We start from the raw sequence: 705 nt of genomic DNA, 5'->3' as shown, positions 1-705 counted from the left end.
CTCCATTGATGCACAAGAGGCTTTTGACAAAGTCCAACACTCATTCATGTTCAAAGTCCTACAGAAAATTGGGGTAGATGGCCTCTACTTCAATCTGGTAAAAGCCATTTATGAAAACCCAACAGCTAACATAATCCTAAACGGGAAAAACTGAAATGTTTTTCTCCTGGATCTGGTAAAAGATAAGGATGTCCTCTATCACCCCTCCTATTTAATATAGTTCTGGAATCATTAGCTACAGCCATTAGACAACAGAAAGAAATAAAAGGAATAAGAAGAGGCAAAGAAGAAGATAAATTATCATTATTTGCAGATGGCATGATACTTTACTTGGAAGACCCAAAAGACTCCAGCAAGAAGCTACTAGAATTAATACAGAAATTCAGTACCATAGCAGGTTATAAACTCAATACCCCAAAGTCAATAGCAGTCCTCTACACAGACAACAAACACACTGAAAGGGAAATTGTAGAAACAATAATTTTTACAATAGCATCGAAGAAAATGAAATACCTTGGAATTAATCTAACTAAAGAAGTCAAAGATCTTTTCAAGAAAATTGCAGTACTCTGAAAAAAGACATCGTAGGGGATTTCAGAAAATGGAAAGAAAAAAAAAAGAAAATGGAAAGATATTCCATGCTCCTGGATAGGAAGAACCAACATTGTGAAGATGGCCATACTCCCAAAATTGCTGTATAGATTT

Source organism: Octodon degus, unplaced genomic scaffold, assembly GCF_000260255.1.
Source record: "Octodon degus isolate 3935 unplaced genomic scaffold, OctDeg1.0 scaffold00280, whole genome shotgun sequence".
NCBI classification, from domain to species: domain Eukaryota; kingdom Metazoa; phylum Chordata; class Mammalia; order Rodentia; family Octodontidae; genus Octodon; species Octodon degus.
This window is presented reverse-complemented; position numbering follows the sequence as displayed.